This window comes from Chamaea fasciata, unplaced genomic scaffold, assembly GCF_029207755.1.
Source record: "Chamaea fasciata isolate MVZ Bird 193981 ecotype frontalis unplaced genomic scaffold, bChaFas1.0.hap1 SCAF_1, whole genome shotgun sequence".
Taxonomy (NCBI): Eukaryota; Metazoa; Chordata; class Aves; order Passeriformes; family Sylviidae; genus Chamaea; species Chamaea fasciata.
Window position 1 is genome coordinate 140,281,748 of NW_027094086.1, and position 12,725 is coordinate 140,294,472.

Below are 12,725 nucleotides of genomic sequence, written 5' to 3' on the forward strand. Positions count from 1 at the left end.
TAATTAAATTGCATACATAATAGGGTTGCAACACATATGTGCAGTAACTATATAGACTTCAGGATACTCAGAACAATGGTGAAAATAACAGTGGTATAAAGAGTTACAAAACTGAGATCCTTACTTTCTAAAAAAGATGGAGATGTATATTCCTTTCTCAGAAAATCCCACAGATACTGAGTTAGTCTCTTCTGGCAACCCATCAGCACCTCAGTACTTTCTTCAGCAGTGTTTTTCCTTTTATTATCTAAAGGAAATTGATTAGTGATGAAGGCACTTGCCTCCTGCTATGGCTGGCTAAAAATATTTGGTTTGCAATGGAGTAATGTTTCATCTCTTTTCTTACAGTAAAAGAAAACTCTAAACTCAAATCAAACATAAAACATCAGTGAAGGCTTCTTTCTTGACAGCCCAGGAGCGTGAAACCCCAGAAGGATTAGAACAACGTTGAAGTTCCCTATGAAATGTTCCATTGGTCTTTTCTGATCTGAAAAGACCAGTGGGTGTGATGAAGATGCCATCTGTTTATGGCTTTTCATAAAATGAACTCTGAAAAGTATAAAATGAGGTGAGCAGGGTACCCTGTTGTTGGAAACTGTTCTGATACCACAAATACCTTATATCCATGATGCCCAGAATACGAGAAGGTGGTTAGAGTGCCTGCTCCGATATGGTAATTCCTATACTCCCCATGGATATGTGATGAAGGAACAGGACTAAGCAATTAAAATGCATTTCAAAATAAGAGAATGAGCAGAACAGAATATCTCACGTGCACTTCTTTGTGCAATGTACATTAAATGCTTGGAGCTTGGAGTGAATGTGTGTTCGATAATGTTTAGTTAATGGCATAATGCATCTCTTATGGTGATGTTTACTTCTGTGACTTCAGAATCTCAAATCTCTGAACCTGTAACCTAATTCCTATTTCTACTATAGCCAACAAGGAATAAGGATACAGAATAAGGTCTAAATTCTCCACCAGTAATAAAGTCCTGATATTTCAGTCTGTTGCCTAAGCTTCCTGCCCAATGCTTGGGGATGATAGGCTTGCAAAGGAAATTCTGTAAATCACATTGGAGTTCTGCTGAGTTGGGTGGTTAGTGAAGATAGCACAGCTTTATTGTGCAGATGTTTGAGTTGAAAACAGCATTAGTCCCAGATCTTGTGTATTGATGCAGTCTGAAAAAATGGGATCCCAGTTGTGCAACATTCCTCTGTTTCAGGCCTCATTAGAGAATTGGGTTTTGTGTTTATCCAGGCCTAGTGTTTGAATCCACTTGTTCTACAGTCAGATAAAGTCTTGTACCACTGGGGTATGAAGGTTTGCATTCTACTTGTTATTTGTAAAAAATGCATTTTTACTTTGTAGGAGTGACTTAATCTTGATTTCTTTGACTTTGTGCTGGTTTTGGCTGGGGTAGAGTTAATTTTCTTTACAGTAGCTGGTTGTGCCTCAGACTTGTTCTGAGAGCAGTGCTGATAATGCAGAGATGTTTCAGCCATTGCTGAGCAGTGCTGTTACAGCATTGAGGCCTTTTCTGCTTCATGTGAGGAGGCTGGGGTGGCACAAGAACCTGGCCCCAGCTGACTGAAGGCGTATCCACATGCTGATATACCATGACTCCACAGGGTGCCATTCTCTGCATATAAAGCTGGGGGAAGAAGGAAGGGGTCGATGTTCAGAGCAATGGTGTTTGTCTTTCCAAGTCACCATCATGTGTGATGGAGCCCTGCTGTCCTGGGGGTGGCTGAAAATCTTCCTCCCCATGGGAAGTGATGAATGAATTCCTTGTCTAGCTTCGCTTGCATGCACAGCTCTGGCTTTACCTGTTAAACTGTATTTATCTCAACCCATGAGTTTTTTTCACTTTTACTCTTCCAATTTGTCCTCTATCCCAACATGAGGAGAGTGAGGCTGCATGGAGCTGAGCTGCTGGCTGGGCTTAAACTGCAACAGACTTGTTAGCTAAGTACAGGAATGAGGCAAGGCTCACTTTAAATGTGTATTCCCCAGAGAGCTGCCCTAAAAACAGGATGGAGACTGGAGGTGCTGGACTCCCATGCACATGAAAGGATTGGATATGCCTGAGTGGGCATTTCTGTCCCAGGGCTGTTGGCAAACCTGTGCCTTATGCAGATTCCAAGTTCTGCAGCAGAAGCTTGACAGTGGAGGTAGGAATTGTTTCTCTATTAATATAAATATAGGGATATTAAGTTACATTTCTTGACATTCTGAAATTACACTTGCAGATGGACAATCTTTTTCTTGAATATACAGGGTACAATAATCAAGACAGCCGCTACTCATCACTGTATGTACAATAATCAAGACAGCCACTACTCATCACTGTATGTATTACAGGTGAGAGATGCTTCGAAGATGTAAATGATGCTCAAATGCATAAAATAGAGGTACTAAAAAAGGCCTGTGTTCTTCCTTTGAAAATGAAAAGAGTCCCTGGAATGCCTTGGCAGAGAAAAGAAAGTAGGATTTCCCAGATTTCAAGGGCAAGAAAAAGCAAGAATACTTGGTATACACAGCTGGGAACAGACAATGCTGTAAACTTTTCAGTAAATGTGAAAAGTCAATGTACATAGAGATGACAGGCTGATGACGTGGACAATACATTAGTCCAATATGAACGTATCTGGGTCTAGAAATCATGGACACAGTCTGAAAAACATTGACCTCTGCCTGTAAAAAGATTTCCAGGCAAAGTCCCAGATGTGTACAGTAATAGGTAAAACAAATATTTCTTAATAAAGAAATAGAAAGTAAATAGAAGTATTCATGAGATGTTGTGGAACAATATGCAAGTAGCTTTATCTCAAAAATGCTCAGAACTAAAACTGACCAGTCTTAACCTAGACTTCAGGAAATGAATAATTTTCCTTTTATTTCAGGTGGAATTCAGTAAACTTTGAGACAGCTGCAAGGAAGCTAACATTTAATTCTTCCAGGCTGTGCTTGTTCTCCAAATGTGTGAAAATTAGTTTTCTAGGACTCTCGTGTCAGTGATTCACATACAAATAATACTGTATAATCTCAAAGGTGTTAGGAAGAACTGAGAGAGCCTTGCATTTGTAGGCCCCTCCTCAAAGTGGAGGGGCCTACAAATATTTGTTATATCCTGATGTAACATACTTTTGTTGGCTTTGTGAAGGTAACAGCCAGATAAAATCCATCTCAGTCTTCTCTATTAGCACCTCTTATGTTCAAGTGGATTGCTAGAAGTCAAGATTAGTATGACATCACAACTTTGGAAGTAGAATCAAGTAGCTTGCCGTTTTCATATGTATAACTAATAGTAAGTAGGAATGGGTGAGTGATTGTGCAATAGCTGTTAATATTTTCTTCTTGAGAAGCGGCATGAAAAGAGATTAAGTTGCATTTGGCTATATAGCCTCTCATTTTCATGAACATTTTTATTTTGTCAAAAAATGTAAAACTCCTCCTTTGACAGAACATTACAATTCGAATTTTCCTTTGGCACAGCAAAACATTTTGCATCTTTTACTTAAAAATATATTTCAAGTATTGCACCAGCAGAGATCCAGCAACTGTGCATGTGAAATGAGGTAATTCAAAATTATTATTTCCAGCATGATAGGTAAACGTAACAGATTAATAAAAACCCGGTGCTGGTTTCAGCATCTGTATTACATATTTCTGATTCTTGGTCTGTGCTCAGCAATGCTGTCTGATGTTCCAGATTCTTGAAGTGGAAGCAAATGATATAACCCAAACAAAGAGAACAGCACAGTGGAAGATTTCAGATAAACCGCTGAAGCTACAGTTGTCTGCCACTAGTCAAATTCACATGATTAAAAATCCTCTCCTGCTTTTATTTCAGCATCTTAGAAAAAACATTGAAATGCCCTGCAAAAACAACTGGCGATATAGGAGTAGTGATAGGGAGGATTCATGAGAATACATTTGCTCTTGGAGATGATTCCCAAATTTAGGCTGCTGCCTCAGTCACTTAAGCCCCTTGAGTGAGAGCATGACCCAGAAAAACAGTCCTATCTTTCCCCAGTCACGTATTTCCACTGCTTCTCCTGAGCCAGTAATAATGTTAGCACAATTACATGGTAAGCTGGGTTAGAGACTAGCTGAAAACTTTGCCTGATTTAGCTTCAAGCAGAACAGGCTGACAGAGCTTCCTGAATGGCCATACAAATAATAATGTGGGCAGGGGGGAACAGACATGATCCTGCATGTGGGAGATCAGGACAGCTGGTTTTGTAACAGTGAACACATGATTCAGAGCCTCAGTTTATCTTGTGTTTTTGAGGAGATGAATGTAAAAACTGGGAAACTATCATCAGGGGCAGCAAAAGTTCCCAACTCATGTGCATAGAGAAGGAATTGCAGACAAGGATTTTCCTTCCTCTGGTTATGTGCTTGGTCCCAGGGAGAGTGGGACAGTTTTGTATCTTTCAGTGTTGGCCATTTTGAAATACTTTGTGTACCATTAGTAGGATCTGGAAGAAGTTCTGCATATTGGATGCATCTGTGGTAAACTGAGATTTTCAGTGGTGGGAGTGAAAATTAGGCTGTTGGATCTTGTTTACTTTCACTGGAAAGGAGGCCTTTGCCTCCAAAGCTCAGAGTGGCAAGAATCCCTTCTGAAATGATCCTCGTACATTTGTTCAAGTGTTGCAGTCATGATAGGCCAGAGTGATTTGATTCTCCTTGGGACAGACTCTACTATGCAATTTTTAGTGATGCTCTATTCTGCAGGGGCCCCTGACACATTTACTGATTTGATAGCACCTGCAAAATTGTACATTGAGTTTAAGCACATCTAAAAGCAGGATATATTGAAGAGTGAGGACTTGCAGTGAGACAGTTAACTCAATGGTTGTATTTCTGCTTCTCCCAGTGGTTTTTCTGGGAGGTTTTGTTCTGCAAAGCTGGTTTAGGTTTTGTTTTGTTTGGCACTTTTAAAAACTCTTATCAATGGGATTGTGCATGAGTAAGAGTATAGATCAAACTCAATGAGTCTGTGAGCCCTAATACTAGAGATGAATGATAGAAAATTTATTTTGCATTACATAATGTATAATTTTTTCTTGTTTTGTTCTACACTGTGGCCAGCAGCCTTACTTATCCTGAACCTAAACACTTTGCCAACACATATTTGATTCGAGATATTAGCCATTACCAAGACACATATTTTAGCTACGTAGGCAATCCCATACCAGCTGTGAATTCTTAAGATAACTCAGTCTGAACTGGGAAAATTATGAAACCAGTTAACAGACTCAGACAAAATACTGTATTATCCTTCATATTAAACAGTGAGATGTATCTTTGGCAACTTTATTTTGGACAAAGACTATTAAGGTTGAGGTTAGAGACTTTGTAAGCTTGAATGCCTAATTAGAGTCCAAAGATTGCATTTCACTGGTCTTCAGTCTTTAAGGGGAAGCTGCAAACATCTGACCTGAACTGCCTAAGCACTCCAAAGAAGGAAGTTTGCTTTGTAATCTTGTACCAAATTTTATAATTCATGTAATGTACTGAGTATTAGAAATTATTTTAACTCAGAGATCACAGAAACAAACAAGTATTTTTGATTTCTTTTTGCATTTATTGGAGAGGTCTTGCTCCAACTGCAGAACTTTTACTACAAAATTTGACGAAAATGGGCATATGCTTATAGACAGATATTCTGTCCTGTGTTACACAAGATACTTTTCTGGTTTTCAAAATGAATTTGAGGCTGCCTGTCTTTTCTGTTTGGAACCAAGCTTACCTAGAAGGGCTAGAATTTATAGTCATGTCATGTTATATGCTTTTATGTATTCTTTAGGCCTTAGTTGTCAAATTATGTGACAGTTCAAAGTTCCTGGAATGTAAAGATCTGGTGTCTCTAAATCGTTTCTAGTTAAGTAGCTTTGAAGTAAAGGGACACATCACTGAATTAATCAGTTTTATAGAAGTGTCACATGCATGAGCACAACAGAATTATGCTGCAATAAACCTGGTGGTGCAGTGAGCTGGACCTAAGAAAATACCTGTTTCAAATACACGCATTTTATTTCCTGAAGTGGTCCCTAAGGGGCATTTTTTGAGTGACAGCAGAGGACACTCGGGTGAAGTGTTAGCTGAAGAGATCCAGCAGTGAAGGGTAGCATTAACTTTGAATGAAAAACAGCGAGCTAGTTCCTTAGTTGAGATAAAAATGTCTTCATTAATTATATTCTCTTTAATTTGAAGTATAATTCAAATTGACCAGATTCTTCCCAATATTACTCAGCAGTTTCCTACAGAAATGTGCTGAGTTCCCTGTTTAACCACACACTGCCAGATGCAACTGCAGGTCACAGGGGCTGTTGGCTGGTCAGCTGCTGAAATTCCAGAGCTGCTGCAAAGACTGCAGAACACTGAAAATATATAATAATTTCCTCATCAAGAGTTTAAAAAGTATGGCTTATTTTGCCTTTTGATTATTTAGAATACTTGCACAATAGCATAATTGTATTTTTATTAGTTGCACTTGATATTATTTTCATGTTTGCTAGGACACTTTATTTCATCATAAAGTCCTGCTTCTTTAGCTGCTTTAATTCTTGTCACTTTTAACTGTGTGAAATGGGTTCCCAGACAGCCAACAGGAAGTGTTTTTAGGTCAGCAGCTAATTTTCCCAGGCCCATTTTGCAGACTCTTGTGATTTATACCAACTCTATTTATAGAGGAAAGATGACTTTTTTAACCTATGAACTTGCTATCCTCACGTTGGCATTTTTTCTATCAACTGATGTATCTGCTTGTTGAGTGATGGTGACAGCAAAGTTAATAAGCTACACGAGTGGCAAAATGTATTACAACAGACAAGAATTTCATAATTTAACGATGGTCCAGGCACTGCCTGTATCCTGCTGTGTTGGTGTGCATGTCAGAAGCACCACAGGAGGACAGCATATCTGTGAATACAGAGTAATCTCTCCATTTTATTTACTTGGTCCCCTTTCCTGTAACACATGAACAGCTTGCTGTTTTAAAGATTTTAGTCTTAAAAAACCCCCTTTCATATAGTGAGATTCTGTGACTCCCATTCACTGAAAGGTATATGAGATATGGGGGTTAAGGGGTTTTCAGAAGTCTTGCACAGTCTGCAATGGAGCAGAAAAATGAATTTGCGTTCCTTGACTGTGGGCAAATCTCTGGGTGGTGGTTCTCAAAAATAAAACAGTCATTAGTCCTGTCTCTGTGGTTTTGTGGTTTAAAATGTGATAACAAAACCCAATAAGTTTCACCTGATTAAAGGAGAAAACTTTCTTCTTCTGCCCCCTTCCCCCAAGTAACAGAAACTTAATCTAAGGATCATGCCCGGTGTTGCTTTATTTGAGGGGAAATTTTTAAATGTTCACATGGAAGCCTCAATTTTAGTTCTGTAGGCTTGCTTATGTCCTGGATACTTTTTCATTGCGACGGAAAGAACTCTGGAATAGAAAGAGGTAATTAATGTTTTAATTACTTTCATTGATTTTGTAGCCTTTCTACTTAAAGGATATTGATATCAATGACCACTGATAGTGGACAGAATTAATAAAAAAAGCTTTTGGCCTGTTTTCATGTATAGTTTTCAATCTGGCATTGCTTTTCAAAGGAAAATGTCCTGCCTAATCCCATATAGGACCCGAGGAAGTGGAATAAAATCTGTAAGAAGTACACAGTCAAAATTACGTATCTGTTGATCATTTTTTAAGTACACTAATTAATCTTTGGTTCTTTACCTCTAAGATCCGTATTTCCATTTTCTGTATTTTCCAGACATACACATGGGGGTTTTGTCTGGAGAAGTAGGATTTTTGGCCTCTCTACAGTTCCAAATGAGTTCCTACAGGCATCCACAATTGCAGTATCCTGCTAAAAATCAAAAAGACTCATGCCCGAACACTTTTCTATTGAAAACTTGGATGCTTCAATTTAATTTTCATTCTGAGAATTTTCTCACCTTTTAATTTCACCTCTTGATTTGAAAATTAACTGAGGAAAATCTATTTTAACTCAACACAGATGTTAATACCTAGGGGAACTTAGCTTGAGAATGCACTTCACCAGAATAATTCTTGAGATGCATCTGTGCAGCTCACCATATTTAGCTTGATTCCCTGTCTCTGAAACCTATAACGTTTCTTCAGATCTATCCTTCAAACAACCCCCCTTTTTTATTCTACTTTAAAAGGATGGTCTTCTGGGAAGCTGTAAGATAAAGCAATAAACTTCCCTCATATTCTTCTTCATAGAGAGAGCTCAGCCTGAGCAAATATATGTATAGACACATGATCTTCTGGTGAGCCATGTTTCAAAACACTTCAATCACTTGCATATTACCCTATATTACCTCATATTACAGGACTTGTAAGCTCATACTACACATAAATGTTTTTAACTGTGAGGTGCCACGACTCATACTCAAAATTACTGGGTATTGACAGTTGGTAGAAGTAGGGGATGTTTTTTTTTCTCAAGATGAATTTCAGAGAAGATAGTTTTGTATGAACATGCCATCCCAAATCACTGGGCCTGGTTCAGTTCTCATTCTTAGTGGAAATTAGGCACGGCATCACTGAAACTAAAGTTATATTTGCCTAGACTTGTATGAAATAAGAAGAGACTAACACATACCCCTTCAAAGAATGGAATCTTTCACAGGCAGGACAGACTAAAACACAGTAGGCTCTTATTCATACTCCATATAGACTCTGTAGCTACCAAAGTGCTTTGTGGCAGCACTGCCTGGTTTTACACATTTTGTTTTGTTTGGTTAGGCTTTTCTCTACAAGGGGTTTTATTGTTCAAGAGGGGGCACTCCTACCCTTGCTCACAGTCATCGAGTCATACCATGGAGTAATTACTGCTCTTTACATGCCAAGATCTCAGACCAAGAAAAGGCAGCCAATCCTGATACAGGAAGACACACACTGGCACAAAAAAACTAACTAGAGAGACAATGAAGATGGGAAAACACAGAGTGAGCCTGTATGGGGTTGTGCTCTATCTGCCTGTGACAGTAGCATCAGGGGCAATGTTGTTTTTCCCCAGTAGCTTTCCAATATAGTTACTCCATTCACTGATGAATTGAGAGTAGGTGAAACTGTGCCAGAGCTAATCAAATCAAATTCCACCCAGCTGGTTAAATCCAATTGCCTGTGCCTTCACCACAATGCAAGGGCATCCATGGTACACTCTGCTGAACTGCCTCCTCCCTCCCAAAGCTCACGGCAGATCTGTGCAGTGTGGGGGATCTTCCCTCATAAGCACAATGCGTGGGCTTCTGGCTGCTTCTGAGTGCACATCTTATCTCATGCAATCCCTGAAGAAACAATAACAACAAAAAGAACAGTTACATATATATGGATATATATAAATATTCTAGCACAGTTGTTCTTCAGGTGTTTCCCCTAAAACAATGAAAATCTTTCCCTGCTTGTGGAGAAACTGCCTCTTTCTGCAGCGATTTCAAGCTGGTGAGAAATATGGCACTAATAAAAAAGATGGTAATAAAAGATAATATGCACTTATCTGGGCTATGTATATTCCGGGAAGTACTCCAGCACTTGCTCTCTGGTGTATCACCTTCCTCCTTGAAGCAACTGTTCCCTCTGTATAGTAATGGCAATAGGGAGAGTCCTCCAGTTGCCACACACTTCAGAATAGGAGCGTGACTTAGGGCTTTGCATTGTTGCCTAGAATAGTATCTCTTCATGGGCTAGCATGAGAATAATATCTCAATTTATGCACTTAAGTTGAATACATTAATCAAATAGCCCAAATTTCTGCCTTGATCTTAAAAAAAAAAAAAAATCGTTATCTTTCCTTTCCCTGTTTCTCACTGATTCCAGTAAGGCACGTGATTCCTGTGGAACAAGCGTGCCATTCACCGGAGGAATAACTTCACTGATACCATTTGTGTACATTTAAACCACGTCCCATCTCTTACATACTTCTCATTAGGTCTGGGTGTCTTTCCTGTGAACAGTAGCTGCAGCTATCTGCTATGTACAGAAACCTCCACTTATCTCTGGTGATGGCTCAGTGGTTGAGGCTGGCAGGGAACTTGTGTTGAGGCTGAAAGGATGTCTTCTGGAAGCACTGGATTTCTACCTCCAAGAAAGAGAACACTGTCTTAACCCTGGAAGAATCAACACCTTCAGCAAAGGGGAAATCTGCCATAGGAGTAGTCTATGCAAATACTTGTGGGAGGGAATCCAAGAGGATGTGATCCATGAATGCATTCCCCTGAGGAGCAGCACAGTAAAAGACTTTGCCAAACAGCCAGGGTCAGAATCAAGTGTGATGCATTCTGAACTTGCCTTCACGAAGGAAGCCTGCTAATGCTACTGAATTCAGGCTTGTAACAATAAAAGCAAATATTAACAGTAAAAATTGTCAGAGGGGTAATAACATTCCTCAGGTGTGTTCATGACTGGTTTTAACTGATTTGGATTTTTTTCACTATCGTCCAAAGAAATTTAGCTGTTAGAATCAGCAAAGTCTAGGGTATGATTCAGTTGACCAGACTGAACACTTTGTACATGGGAATGTTGATTTTAAGCTTTTTCTTAAACTCCAGACAATGATTAGCTCTGTGAGAAAACTGACATGATGGCATTTTAGAGTGGCTGTACACCCAAAATATGAGTAGGACTCCTACTAAACATCAGATGGCAGTGTGGGGAAGGTATTGTGTGACACGAATTTCTCAGGCTGTATTTGAAAGATGAGCAGAATCAAAAGATCTGGTTATCACCACTCATCTATCTAAAGGGTTGTTTTTTTCCTTTTTTAAACTGTGCTTCCCAAATCATTTGCTTTATGATCAGGAAATAATTTTGAATTAAACAAGTTATAATTTTTATCTGCTCAAAATAGATAAAAAAGCTTATATAAGTGAAACACTGACCTATATCTGCTGGTTTGAAACCCATTTTTCGACAACGTTCCAGGAAGATTTCAAGCACAAAATTGAATGGGTCACATCATTAATTCTAGCCTATTAAAATCCATTGTCTTTTGTATTGTGGCGTGTCTTCTGTACTGTGGCGACGCTACAGATTTAAAATATTTTTGTGCATGAATAGGCGCTTTTTAAACAGAGGTATGTCTGCACTGACCAATCATGACAGCCTTGGCCTTAGTTTAGGGAGCTCTGTGGTGTTCTTCTACTGATGCAGCTGCTCAGGAGGGCAAACTCATTAAAATACATAAATGGTAAGTATCAAGAACAGAATAGTCTCTAATCAAAGAAAGACATACATTGACATCTAAGCATGTCAATAAGATACAGTGAGCTGTTCTTGCTTCACTTTACATATATTTATCAAATAATGCAGTTACATTTGCATCATGCACTTCAGAGAGCTGAAATAAAATAATCATAATCAAGCCCCAAATATGTTTTGATGGTGTACATTTCACCTCTTCTCAGCTCTTACATACCAGCAGGAGACCATTACCCTAGAGCAGCATCCCTTTTCTTTGATTTGAAATATGAATTGTAGCACCTTTGTTATTACAATGTACTACAGCAAGGTCTTAGAGTGAAAAGAGAGGGAATAAAGGTAAGACTTTAGAATGAAAGACTGCAAGTAAGAAAACAGGTAGCTATACAGAATAATAGAATTATGGATGGAATATAGAATGGTTTGGGTTGGAAGGGACCTTAAAGGGCATGCATCTAGTGATCACATAGTCGCATCTAGTGATCACATAGTCACATCTAATGATTACATCTAGTGATTGATTACATGGTCACAGCCTGTGATCACAAATTTTAAATACATTAAAACGATTACAATGTTTAGTTTTACAATATTAGTTTTAAATAAAAATCAAAGTTTAAATCAATCCTTTCTAATAAAGAAAGCATGTCTTTTTAAGCTCCACTAATACATTTAGAGAAGGAAACTTTGTAATTAACCCATCTCCATCATCAGAGGCCTGTTTTTTTTCAAAGCTTTTGAAACTTGTGGAGTAAGTATAAGCTGCAAGTTTTGTCTAAGATTTTGCTCCAAAAGATTTACAGTTGTTACAAGTTTCTAAATAATTAGGGGCTATGAAATGTTTATGCAAAAATGTAGTGGGATCGATACAGCAAGGCAACAGTTGTCCAGTTTGCATTACCCAAAAAGTACTTAAAGGACAATGGGACTGGTGCCCTAGGAGTAGTCATGCCACCAGCCTACAGGTTGAAAAGGTCACAAATGAGCACAAGTCCCTGATTCCTACAGGAGGGTAGAATTTAAAAGGGCAGCTCAGATAAGTCTTCCACAGAGATCTCACTAGCTTTGAGGTCCTCTTGTAAGCTGTGGGGAGCCAGGCCTTTCAGTAACGTCTTACTGTTCTGTTGTATATATACTGAGATGATTTGATTCTTTAAAATTTGTGTCGAGATTTTCTGATTGTTGCTTATGCCCGTTTGAGATTTAACCTACCCTGCTGCCAGGTTAAGGTCAGGCCTGGTCTGAGCAGGCTCAGGCTCAGCTGGAGAGCAGGTGAGCTCCAGTGGAGGAGCTGAGGTGCCCTCAGCAAGTGATGACATGGTGGTGGAAGGCACTAGCTAGCATGACATCCTCCTAGACAACATTTCTAAACCAGAGCTCAGCAAAGATTTTCCTTTTGTCCGGATGCAAACTACTGAATACACTAATACAAAAAAGATGCTAAACCTACCCTTAATTTATCTTGAGTTACTCAGACACAAAG